The 14,326-nt window shown below is 44.8% G+C and overlaps 1 pseudogene; it reads left to right on the top strand.

The window, feature by feature from the left end:
- Nucleotides 1-421: 421 nt before the first annotated feature.
- Nucleotides 422-14,316, top strand: LOC120859169 (annotated as a pseudogene).
- The last annotated feature ends 10 nt before the right edge of the window (nt 14,317-14,326 follow it).

The raw sequence follows: 14,326 nt of genomic DNA, 5'->3' as shown, positions 1-14,326 counted from the left end.
TAATAATCAGATGATAATTAGTTCAAATAAAGACTTACCACATTAACCAATGCGAGTACACATTGGAAAAGCATTCCTGGAAATAAAGCATTATGATAGCTGCCATCGAAAGCATGAGAACATGCTCCAATGATTTAAAAAGTGATTAATACACATGATAGTGATTTGTCACTTTCTGTACACTTATCAGAATAAATCAGCCATTTATTGTGACACAAAGGCGTACACTGCAGTGCAGACACAGTGTCCCCTGCCCTGGGAATCCTGGGTAGGAACTGGCGGCCAGGAGTTGAGCAGCTCAAAGGGGTCAGAGGCCCGTAGTGGGTAAGGGCTGCAGCTGGAGCCAGAGCCAAGAGAGAGAAGCTACCGAGTCCTTCATGATGAACTGTGTGGGGACACCTTTTCCTCTCCTTTGTGTAAGTTGATAGTTTGGGTAGTGAAGCGATGGCTGAATGTCAAAACCTTTCTGCAGGACCTTGCCAGGGGAATCAGACTCTGCCTGGGGAATTTGCACTGTCTCAAAGTTGGATGCTTGAATTCAACAAAAGAGGGAGGAGCAGCCTCCAAAAAGGGCAAGCAGTATCCTGGCTCAGAGAGAAGCCCAGAGCACAGAGAGGAAGCAGGAAAGTGAGCCACATGTTGTTGGCAGAAATTTTCACTGCTGCCCTTGTGATGGCGGAGTTTTCTGATTCAGTCTCCTCTTGTTTTATGAACTTTTTAATCCTGTGTTTCAGTCAGTAGTGGCCCATATTATTGGTAATCCATGTCTGCATGGAGAGTTTTGGTCATGGCTGAAGTTCTTCTTCAGGTCAATTATCTGATCTCTCTCTGTGCTCCCCCTCTTCATTCTCATCAATGTTGTGAACACGATTCGCTTCCAGGATTTAGCTGACCTGGCATTTGAGGGGTCAAGGAGGGAACCTCACCCATTCTCTAACAGCAGAATTACTGCTGACGTGCTCTTTAGCCTTTCACTGTAGTCTCTCTTGCTCCTCCAGGGTATGTTTGTCAGCCTTTGTACCATTCATTTTGGCCAGTTGCTTAGTCTCCTGCATACATCTCTTCTCTGTTCACTTCTGTACCCATTATATTGCTTTGAAAATTGTTGGTTCAGTAAAGGCATTGGAATGCACCAGCAGTATCAACATAGAAAGAAACTGGCCTTCCTACTTTGGACTTGGTTTACCCCTGGGTTTCCAATGTAAGATGGCAATGCACTCTCCTGCATTGTGGCTGCCTCTTCTCTGTCCTCTTTCCTTTATTCATTATCAGTGCCAGTGAAACAAAGACACCTGGCAAAGCACATCTTTTCAACTGAATGTCTTCTTCTTGGTGGTTTTCTTAAACGGCAGAGTTTTCCACTAGATGCTCTCCTGTGTAGCTTCATTTCTGCAGAGAAGTTCCCTCACCACACCCTTCTACTGCCAGACTGAAACTGCTGCCAGCCACTAAGTTATCTGCCATCTGGAGGGGGTGGATGGGAACAGGAAGACTTCATGGGAACTCTTTTTCCTCGTTCACCACTTCCCCCTCGACCCGCTGCCCCCCAAGGAAGGTGGAGCATACCCTTTGAGGGCTCTGCCCATGTTTCCCTTATCTCTGAAGAATCCGGGGAATCCAGATTTTTGCGTTCGGTGCATGTAAGGCAGAATCTTCCTGACACCACCATGGACGTGGCGAAGACATGTGGGACAATCCTGTGAGATATTACCCTAGGAAGGAAGGTTCTGCCGTGAGCGGTAACTGACAGAGACACGTGTGGTGAGGGTGTCTGGAGTTGGGCCCTGAAGGGACAGCCGTGTAGTAGCCAGGACACTGCCCTTTCCCAAGTGGGGATGCTCAGGCTCATGCGAGCTGGCTGCAGAGCCAGATTCTGGGTCCTGCATGTAGCACGTGACCTGCTGAGACTGGGGGCTTTGGAACTCGGTGTGTCCGTTGAAGGGTTAATAGGGTAGCAGAGATGTGCCCGCAAACGGGACTCTCTACTCGGGCTGAACGTCCTTGCAAACGCGGCGCTCTGCCAAAGAGTCTGGACACGGCCTTGAGTTCGATGGTCCCTTGCAAACAAGGGAGCGTTGCCTTCTTGTGATAAGAAGGAGTAGGGGGCTTTGTACAGACTCTGCAGTAGACTGGGCTTTCACTCCCCTTTGCTGTACGGTAACATGTACGCACCTGCGCTGTGCGGAAAAGGCTTATTCATGCAGTCTGGAATTCTGCCTAGGGGGCTTTTATAATAAACCGCAGTTAGTTTTGCGCAGTTCTCTTCCTCCGGCCGGAGTGTGTGTATCGTCTGTCTCTTGCGTGTGTGTCTTGTTTTGTGTCATTTCACTCGTAGTCTCCAACATCTGGCACCCAACGTGGGGCTCGAGTGAAACCGAAAGGGTGAGTAACCCGGGGGGATTTTAAATCCATAGCAGGGGAACTTTTGGGAAAATCATGGGGAATTCCTCACCCTAGCAGGGGAACTTTCAGAAAATCATGGGGAATTCCTCATCATCATTACGGGCACAATACATGGAGTGAGTCAAAGGATTTCTCCACTCCATAGGCGTTAAAGCCTCGACTCCTCGATTGAGTGAGCTCTTTCGCTTGGTGGAGCAATATCGTCATTGGTTGCAGTATCAAACTAAGTTACAGGTAAACTCGAAGGAATGGAAAATAATTCAAAAGGAATTGAGAAAGCAACATCAGAAGGGTAATGTGATCCCTTTGAAGTTATGCACTTTGTGTAGTGCTATAACACGGGCTTTGACCTTGCTCTCTACTGATAATGAAGCTAAATCTAACGCTCCAAGGAGGGGAGAAATAATTTATGAGGATGTGTCAGACGTTGGTGGGGCTTCTGCGTCGCCCGGAGGCAAGGATACAAATGAGCCTCCTCTTGTAAATGGTGAAACATCTGATAGTTCAGAATCGGATTCGGGGGCTTCTTCGGTTTCGTCAGAGGAGGGCAAAGAGATTAAAGAAATGACCCATCTATTCCAGGAGTGGTGGAAATCCCGTAAGGAGGAGAAAAAAATCTACACCTTCTGCTCCTGCTTCTGCTTCTCTTTTCCCCACTGTGGTTACTCGGCCCGACGTGGGCAGGGAACATTGTCGGTTCTCCTTTCCTTTGTCTGTGCTTCGTGATGACGACTTGCTTGCTCCCCCTGGTGGGTTTATCGATCCTCCACAATTGTTTCCCATCCAGAGACACAGCAGAATGGCAGTGCGATAAATGTTCAATACGCTCCTTTGGAATATAAACTTTTTAAAGATCTTAAAGCTGCAGTAGCGCAGTACGGTCCTCAATCTCCCTTTCTTTTGGCTATGCTGGAATCACTGGGAAAAGGCAAATTAATCATTCCGTTAGATGGGGAATCTATTGCCCAAGCTGTCTTGGGGGGTTCTCAATGGTTGCAACTTCGTAGCTGGTGGGAAGGAGCAGCTAGAAAGCAGGCTCGGACTAGTGAGGGACAGAATCCCCCTGGTCCTCTCGAGGACAAGCTAATGGGAGAGGGCCCCTATCGGGCTTTCAGGGAACAGGCTCAGTACTCTGATCAGGACTTACAACAAGTCCACCAGGTCTTTTTACCAGCATGGCGCCGTGTGGTGCCTACTGGCCACGCCCAGCCCTCCTTTGTTAAAACAATGCACGGCCCCAGTGAGCCATATACTGATTTTCTAGCAAGATTGCGGGTAGCTGTGGAATGGGCTGTAAGGAGAGATGAGATTTCGGAGATATTATCACAAACTTTAGCATTTGAAAATGCAAAACCTGAATGCAAGCGTATGCTGGGACCCTTAAAGGGACAGGGTGCATCTATGGCTGAATATATCAGAGCCTGCTCGGGAGTAGGAGGAGCTGAGCACCAGGCTAATGTCTTCGCTACAGCCTTGGCCAAGGCTATGAGACCACCAAAGGGAGGTAACTGCTTCCATTACGGAAAACCTGGTCCTATGAAAAGAGAGTGTCAGAAATTAAAAGCTGATCCAGGTGCAATTCCTAAAGACAGATCTCTTGCTGGGAAGAATAAGATTCCTCCTGGACTTTGCCGTCGGTGTGGGAAGGGGTTTCACTGGACTGGTGAATGCAGATCTAAAACACCCAAAACGGGCAACCCGATACCGGGAAACTATCCTGCGGGCCTAAGTCCTTGGGGCCCAGGGACAATACCGGGGACTTCTCCTCCTTTGCCCTCCTGCCATCCCACCTGCCCCAACCCTGTTGCCTCCCAGCAACCGTTACGAGTTGATGCCCCATTAAAAGGACCTCAGATGATGATTTCGGACTTACGGTCTGCTACCTCAGGGAGTGCTGCTGCTGATTTGCCACTAGCTGATAATGTTCTTTTGTCACCAGGGGGAGGCATTTATAAATTAAAAACAAATGTATTTGGACCTATAGTGCCTAAAGGCACTTTTGGCTTGATATTAGGCCCGTAGCAGCGCGGCTTTGAGAGGTTTAACCATAATTCCTGGGGTAATAGACTCTGACTATGTTGGGGAAATTTTAATTACGGTCTCTACTTCTGCCACGCTTTCATTGTTAGCTGGGGAACATATTGCTCAAATACTTCTCCTCCCTTATCACCCCTTTTTGGCTCTTCCTGATGAACGAACAGGAGGATTTGGAAGTACTGGGTGACATATATTTTGGGAAATGCTTATCAAAGATTCTCGCCCTGTTCTCTCCTTGATTAGACAAGGAAACAACTTTGAGGGACTAGTAGACACGGGGGCGGATGTTTCAGTCATTTCTTCTCAACAATGGCCCCAAGATTGGGAAAAAGAAAAAAGCCGTTTAATGCTGACGGGATTGGGCTCCATTACAGATATCTGGAAGAATACCCATCCCTTGCAATGTCAAGTCCATAATGGAAAATCAGTGTTTGTTACCTTTTATATTGTAAATATACCTATTAATATATGGGGAGGAGATCTTCTCTCTCCTCTGGGGGCTTCTGTAACCATTCCATCGGAAAACTACTAGCCACTGCTCAAATTCCTCAGGCACTCCCATTAAAATGGTTAACTAATACTCCAAAATGGGTTGAGCAGTGGCCATTACCACAAATGAAGCTCGAGGCGTTAGAACAATTAGTACAAGAACAACTCCAACTTGGTCATATAGAGCCCTCTACCTCACCCTGGAATTCTCCTCTTTTTGTTATAAAAAAGAAATCTGGAAAATGGAGAATGTTAACTGATGTACGAGAATTTAATAAATGTATTGAAGCCATGGGAGCATTGCCATTGGGACTCTCCTCCACAGCTCTTATTCTTCAGAATTGGTCCTTAATGGTGCTAGATCTTAAACACTGTTTGTTTGTTTGTTTGTTACCATTCCCCTACAGTTGCAAGATAGAGATAAATTTGCTTTTACAGTTCCTGTTCTTAATCATGCTCAGCCTGTTAAGTGCTATCAGTGGACAGTCTTAACCGCAAGGAATGATAAATAGTCCTACCTTATGCCAAGCATTCGTAGTTCGCTCTTTACAATCCCTCCATTGAGAATACCCCAATTATATTCCCTATCATTATATGGATGATCTCCTATTAGCAGCTCCTAGTATTGCTGAACGTGATAAATGCTTTTTAAAAGTACAGGAGGCTTTGAGACTATACAATTTGAAAATAGCCCCGGAAAAAATTCAAAAGGACTTAGGACTTTCCTATTTCATATTTAGGGACAACATTGGAACAACGTAGCATTAGGCCCCCAAAGTTGCAAATTAGAAGAGACCATCTCAAAACCTTAAATGATTTTCAAAAGTTATTGGGAGATATTAATTGGCTACGCCCGGTACTTGGGATTCCTACTTATCAATTACGACATTTGTTTTCTACTTTAGAAGGAGATACAGCTCTGGATAGCCCCCGGACCTTAACCCCACTGGCTTTACAGAAACTTCAATAAGTTGAGCAACGACTAAATGGCGGCTTTTTGACTGACTTACATGCGTCTCAACCTATTTCTTTTATAATATTTCATACCCCTTATTCTCCATCTGGTGTGATTGCTCAAGAAAAAGGATTAATAGAATGGGTTTTCTTACCTAACAGTTTCCCCCAAAAACTGACTACGAATATGGATAAATTAGCCGGCCTTATACAGAAGGGTCACCATCGTAGTTTACAGTTGTCCGGATGTGAACCACACCAGATTGTTACTCACTTAACAACTGCTCAAATATCTTGATGTTTACAATTTAATGAAAACTGGCAAGTTTCTCTTGCCTCATATCCTGGTTCGTTTCCTAATCATTATCTGTCATCTAAATTGACTGATTTTCTTCGGACTAACACTATGATATCTCACTGCCCAATTTCAGATGTTACAGATGCAAATAAAAATACTGCTGGATATTGGACCCCGGAAAGTTCCAAGGTTCTCCCCCACTCATTTTCTTCTCTACAGCCCGCTGAATTGTGGGCTATCTGTTTAGTTTTGCAAGATTTCCCCCAACTTCCTATTAACATTGTTTCAGATTCTCCATATGCTCTTCTCTCTTGCCTATACAGCTTCCCCATGTCTCCCTCCCACTGACCCTGAAAACAGCTATTGATAAATTGTTTTACCAAGTACAACAATTGCTCTTGCCGCCTTCAGAGTTAATTTTCTTGACTCACATCCGGGCACATTCTGCCCTTCCTAGACCCTTATCATTTGGAAATGCTACGATTGATGCCTTACTTTATCCTATAGAAGCAGCGAAACAAGAACATCTCTTACAACATACCAACTCCAAAGGGTTACAAAAATCGCATGCTATTACTTGAAAACAAGCTCAAAATATTGTTCATTCTTGTTCCATGGGTGCACTCTTTGCTTTGCCATTTACCCCACCAGGTGTCAACATGAGAGGACAACAAGCAAATCAGATATGGCAAATGGATGTAATTTACATTTCTTCCTTCAGACAGCAAAAATGTGTGCATCATACTGTAGATACGTGCACACATTTTCAATGGGCCACTGCATTACATTCTGAAAAGGCTGACACTACTTTGCTCATTTGTTATCTTGTTTTGCAGTTATGGGATTACCAATTGAATTGAGAACTAATAATGCACCTGCTTACCAATGCGCAGAATTAGCTCACTTCTTATCTCAATACCATATAACTCACACTGTTGGTATTCCCTACAATACTCAAGGGCAAGCTATCATTAAAAGAGCTAATCATAACTTGCATAAGTATCTTGAAAAAAATAAAAAAAAAGGGGGGGAACAAGAGAGATTCAAGAAACCTAAAGACATTTTGAATAAAACCGGACTTACCCTAAATTCCTAAAGACATTTTAAATAAAACCGTACTTACCCTAAATTTTTTGAGTGTTTGGAGCAAGGGAAATCTATCAGCAGCAGAGTTGCATTTTCAAGGGAAAGAAGAAGATAAGATCTTGAATACGCCTCTTTGGTATAAAGAGAAAGAGAAAGGTCGGATCCCAGCATCATTAATATATTTGGGACGAGGGTGTGCTTTCATTTCTGTTGATAATTACAGGTTTTGGACCCCAGCAAGATTGATTAAAACCAACAATGGCTGATCCCCTTTTCAAAAATTTGAAGAGCTTACTATGCAGAGAAGCCTTACTTCCCGTACAAGGGAAGCAACACCTCCTACGTGGGGTCAGATGAAGAGGTTGACCCAGGCAGCAGAGAAGACGTTAATGAAGGCGGGGCAACCTCTGAATCCTACCAATCTTTTGCTTGCCATGATGGCGGTGGTGACATATCGGGTAATCGGTGTATCGGCAAGTAATCATACATAGTGGGCGTATATACCTAATCCCCCACTAGTAAGAGCAGTTTCCTGGGGGGAACCAGAAGAGCATGTGTGTACTAATGAGACTGCCTTCTTTCTCCCGCCAGCTTGCGGGGGAATAGAACAACTATCTCATCATAAACAACAATATAATATCAGTAATTTGACCATTGCAGTGGAAGGTATTCCTTTGTGTATAGGAGGACACCCCTTTTGTCTGTCCACCAAGGAACATTCTCATCATTCTTATAATACATGGGGTGGGGGGTAAAGTATAATAATTACCATTTTGCTACTTTTACTGTGCTTGTTTCCACCAGGGGATTTAACACCTCGACAGAACCGATAGACATTCATAATGGAAAACACATGTCGCTATGTCCTGTTAACTTTTTTTGTTCTTTCTCTAGAATTTCTGGAGTGGGAACGTTGCCGAGGTCATCGACCCTTTAAAGTCCTGAATTATTCTGGGGCCATCACTGTAGATTGGAGTCCAGATCATGGGCAATTCTTAGAAAAATGGTCAAATAAATCTTTTAGGTGGCATCGTGCAAATAGCACTTTGATGGGCAATGGTAATGAAACAGTTAAATGGCAGCAATTTGCACTTGTCCCTCCTCAGTTCCAATTGCAAGGATATCCACACATTCAAGGAGATATTTGGAAACTATGGGCAGTTTCTGGTAATCTCACTATCTGGTCAGGAAACTATACTTTGGACAGTGGTGACTCTTGGGGTCCATTCCATGTTAAATTCCATGTTAATAAATCTTATTCCACAATGGCATGTGTAAAATATCCTTTTGCATTGTTATATGGGAATCGGACCTGGAATGATACTGTGGGGTCTGTGTCATGTGACTATCGTAATCTAACTCAATGTGTAAATCAGTCTTGCTGGGAAGAATTTGAAAGACGAGACTATAACTCCAATTTCTCGTTAGTAATTGTTAAGGCTCGGACAGAAGTATGGTTACCTATAAATCTGACTCGGCCACGGTCAGATTCTCTTGCTGTTTCTCATCTAGTAACCGCTGTACGGACTTTGCTACACCGATCTCGACGTATGCTTGGTGTGGTCATTGCTTCGATTCTAGCAGTCGCATCAGTAACTGCAACAGCAGCGGTGGCAGGTCTTGCGTTACACCAAGGAATTCAAACAGCTGGTTTTATTCGGGACTGGCATAAAGACCCTCATTTGCTATGGCAACAACAGCGAGATTTGGATGCACACCTTGCTACCGACGTGCTCAATCTTCAACACACCGTTTCCTAGCTTGGAGATCAAGTGGCTGTTCTATCTACACGAAGTGTGTTGAAACGTGATTGGAATTCCTCTCAGTTTTGTATAACACCTGTACCATTTAACATGAGTGAAGGATGGGACAAAGTAAAAGCACCCTTGACTGGGCATCAAAATCTCACTACGGAGATTACAGACCTGGAACGACAAATTTTGTCTACTTTTAGCAGGACTTTACCTGACATTACGGGGTCTGATTTGCTGAAAAGTCTTCAGAAGGGAACGAATAATTTAAATCCATTAGGGCATGTGTCCTCACTAATTGGGACTACCTTTGGGAACCCTGTGTTTATATCACTTTTCTGTTGTGTTGTTTTTCTAGTCTTCCGGCGGTGGTGGAAAGGGAAACAAATAAAGCGTGAAGCAGAGAAGATCCAGACCATGCTACACTTTATAAAAGCAAATCAAAAAGGGGGAGATGAAGGGTTAATAGGGTAGCAGAGATGTGCCTGCAGACGGGACTCGCTGCTCAGGCTGAACGTCCTTGCAAATGCGGCGTTCTGCCAAAATCTGGACACGGCCTTGAGTTCGACGGTCCCTTGCAAACAAGGGAGCATTCCCTTCTTGTGATTAAGAAGGGGTAGGGGGCTTTGTATAGACTCTGCAGTAGACTGGGCTTTCACTCCCCTTTGCTGTACGGTAACATGTATGCACCTGCGCTCTGCTGAAAAGGCTTATTCATGCAGTCTGGAATTCTGCCTAGGGGGCTTTTATAATAAACCACAATTAGTTTTGCGCAGTTCTGTTCCTCCGGCCAGAGTGTGTGTATCGTCTGTCTCTTGTGTGCCTGTCTTGTTTTGAGTCATTTCACTCGTAATCTCCAACAGTCTGTGAGTGAAGCAAGTCTCCCTCAATTTAGCTGTGCTTGCAGTGTGAGAGTCCTAGGTGACACTCCTAGAAACAGGATGAATTAAGTATCTTTGTCAGAATCTTCTTTCCATGGGTCAAGCCATTGCCCAGCCTCCTGTTGCTCAATGAGTTTAAGATTGCCTGTGCCTTACACTCCCGCCCCTTACCCTGGGAAAGCCTATCATTGAAAGGGCGTCTTGTCCAGTGCCCCAGTGCACCTGTGTGCTGACTTTGGGATCTTCTGTGAATTTCCACATCCACCAATCGGCGTCTCACCACGACCACACATGCTGCGCTGGAAGCTGCTTCAGGCTGCCTTCGGAAAATACGGAAATGCTCAGGGAGGAGGTGGACAGGGAGCTCCAAGGGCAGGACATGGTTCCTCCTGACGCCATCTCCAACACTGCTGGACATGGGCGTCTTCAGCTTCTGAAACACCTGTGTTCCCTGTTTATGTTTGTGTCTCTGTGTTGAGCCTGTAAGTGTATACACGTATGTGCTTGTGTCGCCTGTGTGTGTGTGTGTGTGCACACGCACGCGCGCGCGTCTGGTGCAGGGAAAAAGCAGAGATGAAGGCAACAAGAGAGGAGATGCCAAGCAACCAGAAGAGGAGGTACAAGGCATCCCAAGTCTGAGGGTGGTTGGTCACCATATCTCCGCAGTGACCCTGTCCAGGATGGGAATGAGGAAAGGATGGCCAGTAATAACACAGGACCTTGGCTTCAGAAATCTGCAATGAGACAAAATACAGAAACACGCTCACCATTTCTACCGTGTTGCAGTAGGTGTTTGGACCAGGAAGAGCGGGTGCATGGTGTGTGGATTCACCCAGGGCAAATCAACCGGTGTGGGGCTTTGAAAGCACCGCCTGTGGAGCCCACAGGCTGTGTAGACATGAGCCGGCCTGTGGAAATCGTGGATGCAGATACAGAGGACCTGGGATGGTTGAGGAGGCTAAGGTCTTGCTGAGAAGGACAGAGACCCGAAGGAGAAAGAGGCACAGATTGCCTGCTGCACTGGACACTTGCTCCACACACCTGAGAAGGAGACCTGGGAAGGTCCTAGGCCAGTGCTGCCCAGGATGAGAACAACAGCCAGCACGCTCTCTCCATGAAGGTGGCACACACTGGCACGATGCGACACAAAACACGAGACATGCTAAGGTAGGCTGTCCGTTCAAAACCACAGGCATCCTAGGAGAGACAAGGTGCCGAGTGTGGCATGCCTCCAGACACTTCCAGTCTCCCTGGCAGTGCAGAAAGGCGAAGAAAGTGCAGGTGTGGGTGTACGTGTCTGTTCCTCTGCTGGGGTGTGCCTATGAGGGAGGGAACAGGGAGGAAGCAAGGATGGTGGGCTGAGTAAATGTCTTATCCCATGCAGGCCTAGATGAAGAACATTTCCAGAACAGCAATGCAGTTGCAGTCTTTGGATTGGGAAGAAATGGAATTTGATTGAAGAAAACCAAGGCCAGTGTTGTCAAAAAGAGTACATTAGTGGGGAAAATGGTAGAGTAGAAGGACAGAGAATGGAAGAGAGGAATCAGTCAGGGACCATATCGCTGGAACCTTTTTGTTTGGCAATAAATACAACCTGTAATCCTTAGGAGCATACTTCACAGCAACTAACAGTAACAGTGTTGATAATACTAAGCAACTATAAAAACACATAACTAAAACATATCATATTTTGACCACAGAAATGGAAGAAAGGAGCTAAGAATGCAATAGTCTGCATATTTATTTATACATAGAGTTTTCATCTGAGACCAGAACACACACACACACACACACACTCTTTATACACCTAAAAGTGGTTTAAGCTGACACTTAGCAAAGTGCTTTGGACCAAGTAAACTAACTGGAAAGGCCTACTAAAATATTCCAAGTGCAGATAAATCAATCAAGCTTTGAGTAAATAAATACAATTTATTTGAATTTGAATTTACACTCAGGACATTACTTAAAATGGAGACAACAGATTCACTACAGCTTCATCATCTGTAGTCCTTCCTCTTCATTTCTGAGAGGGATGCTAACACCTTGGTGGTTATCACTTTCCAGCATTTTGTGAAAGCTTAGAGGATTTCAGTAAATTGAGGAGCGGGGAGAGTAGGCAGAGACACAGAGGAGAAAGGAAGAGGAAACGGAGAGATTTCTCCTGGCATAGGTCTACAGCCAGGATCCCAGCTTCCTTGAATGGTGCACAGAGATTGCGAGCTATCTGTGCCAGAAGTGGAGAAGGGGTGACATTCAACTCCTGGAGGAGACTCAACTCCAGGAACCTACGGAGGCAGCCAAGTGTGCTGATGTTCAGGAACCAATACTTAGAGGGTACCCCACGGCTCTGTGACAGAGCCCTTGGAGACCACAGGAAAAAACGTTTCCACAAGTATAATCACAGATTAGATGGCTGGATGGATTAGAGGAAGGAGAACTCTATGACCTGATAATTACTGAAATAAACGAGACAATTCTTGCACATCACACTCTGTCAAGTAAGACTGAAACTCAGTATTAGTTTGACACAATGGGAAACGACACACGCAAAGAATTAGCTGTTAACTGTACTACATTTGTGTCCAAGGCAACATAAGATACAAACCTTAAATCTTCACATGTTCAACTAGGTAGGGTAAGACACACGGAACTGGAAAAGGTAAGGAAAAGTTCTAAAACGGGTTTAGTCACCCTGCACTGTTTTTATCCACTACATTGACTATTCTTGGACAACTCCATTCTAGCTTAAGGGTAAGAGGACTCAATTTAGCCCAATTCATAAACTGAACAGATTCCCTGTGTTTGACCCTTTTCAGTTAAAACTATGGGTCCAGTACAAATCAAAGTGGACGTCAAGGCTCTTTTTTCTTTGGGAATTTTAACTTGCTTTCCTACTGTGTCTGACACAGATATGGCTACCTCATTGGGACTATAGGCCAGCCAAATGGGAAAGGGGACCGAGTGAATCAAATTCCCCTCTTGATCATTCCACAGGAGGCACACAGGCACCAGGTCTCATTCTCTTAACTAACTCTGCTTCTCCAACTGCAGTCTATGATACACAGGGCCTGCTTGATGCTTGCAAGGTTCTCTCACCAAACACAGGCATTTTAACCGTTGGCTCCCTTGAGATGTCCCTGGGCTAGGTAAAAACACTCTGAGACAGTGTGCTTTCTACCTTGGCTCTATGCCTGGAGTGAATGTATGCCTCTTCCTCAACTGGCACAAGAAGCCACAGCTCTTCACGGATTAAACCCCCTTGTCTGGTCCAAACTCACATCATAGCTGCTCCATCGACTTCTCCACAGCACGCTTTCAGAGCCCCGTTATCTCAGATCAGCACAAGAGGCACTTCAGAGAGTTCGGCAGCACAGGGGTCCATACCGTAACAAAGACATGCAAATCTGGCTATATAGTTGTTACTGAGATCTTCAAGGCTTGAAAACAGCTCAAAATTACCTTGCTAAAACACTCCACACATGATATGTATAGTAGAGCTTTGGAACTTACAAGTAGCATGAAATAGCAAAATAGGTTGTGACTTTTCCTTTCTCCACTCCTCTCATTCTCTCTCTCACACACGCTATGACAATTATGTGAAAAACAGATAACAGATTTTTAAATAACATCTCAATATGCAGATCAAACAAAACTGTACTTCCTGCATTTAAAACAAACACACAGAAATTACCCATCGGTTTCCCTATATTTGATATTACTGAATAATGCTATAATTTTATTTTTCTGTTTCTAATGCGGTTTTTAACTTTGACTGAAATACTTGCTTCAGACTTACTCAAAGTAGAGTTAACTTTGTTTTCCTTTTCTTGACCTCCGACTTTTAGATTTGGGGGGTGGTGATTCAGAACCAGATGTGTTCACAGTAATGGATGCTACTTCCACCAATCCTGGCTGAAGGGGGTCCAGTGATACCTGAATAACAACTTTTGTTTCAGCAGATAATCCTTCTAGCTGCTTAGGCTTCTTAAACATTTGATGACATTGGGTCTTGTGCTCCATTTTCCCTTTGAAAGTTAAAAACTGTAGCCGACATTTGGAACACTGGTGAAAACTCTTTTCCCAGTACCCTCTATAATGACGTCTGTATGGTGCTGCAATTTTTAAACTATTGAGACAAAATGGGCAACGCAAATTTTTAGTGTTTCCATGGTATGCTCTGAAATGTGCATCCACATCTGCAAAAAATGTGGATGATCTGTAACTGCAAACCTGGCATACATAGGGCATTTCACCAGGCTTATGAGTGTCTTTCATGTGCTCTAAGAGAACCTGATCTGTCTCAAAGGACAATTCACAGATTTGACAGACTGCGGAGGGCTCCTGGGGAGTGTGGACACCTTCAACGTGACACTGCAGCTGGAAGGGAGTAGGAAACTGGCGGTGGCAGTGCTGGCAGGTGGTGTGGT

Source organism: Oryx dammah, unplaced genomic scaffold (assembly GCF_014754425.2).
Source record: "Oryx dammah isolate SB20612 unplaced genomic scaffold, SCBI_Odam_1.1 HiC_scaffold_42, whole genome shotgun sequence".
In the NCBI taxonomy this organism is placed as follows: domain Eukaryota; kingdom Metazoa; phylum Chordata; class Mammalia; order Artiodactyla; family Bovidae; genus Oryx; species Oryx dammah.
Note: the sequence above shows the minus strand (reverse complement) of the source record. Positions and strands in the feature narration are given on the sequence as shown.